The following is a 533-nucleotide window of genomic DNA, read 5'->3' on the forward strand; positions in this document are numbered from 1 at the left end:
TGGAATCTAAATGTTCTTAAAGGGGTCATATGATGTTGCTAAAAAGAACATTATTTTGTGTATTTGGTGTAATGAAATGTGTTTATGCGGTTTAAGGTTAAAAAAACACATTATTTTCCACATACTGTACATTATTGTTTCTCCTCTGTGCCCCACTTTTCTGAAACGTGTCTATTTTTACAAAGCTCATCGGTCTGAAAAGCGAGGTGTGCTCTGATTGGCCAGCTATCCAGTGCGTTGTGATTGGCCGAATACCTCAAGCGTGTGACGGAAATGTTACGCCCCTTACCATACTGTGATGCCCTGTCCCGGCCGGAACGACGAGACAAAAATATTAAAACCCATTATAAACGAGGCATTTGCTGCATCCAGTGGGGACATAATTACGGATTATAATGACTTATACTGTCTTTTTATAATGACTTATACTGTCTTTTGCTTTCACAATGAAACACACAGCGGACTAGAGTGAGCGGAGGCGGGCGGGCTAGAGAAAGGCACGGCCGGCAGATTCGACGAAGGATCTAGTGACG

The sequence above is a fragment of the Sinocyclocheilus anshuiensis genome, unplaced genomic scaffold, assembly GCF_001515605.1.
Source record: "Sinocyclocheilus anshuiensis isolate Anshui unplaced genomic scaffold, SAMN03320099.WGS_v1.1 scaffold23, whole genome shotgun sequence".
NCBI lineage: Eukaryota > Metazoa > Chordata > Actinopteri > Cypriniformes > Cyprinidae > Sinocyclocheilus > Sinocyclocheilus anshuiensis.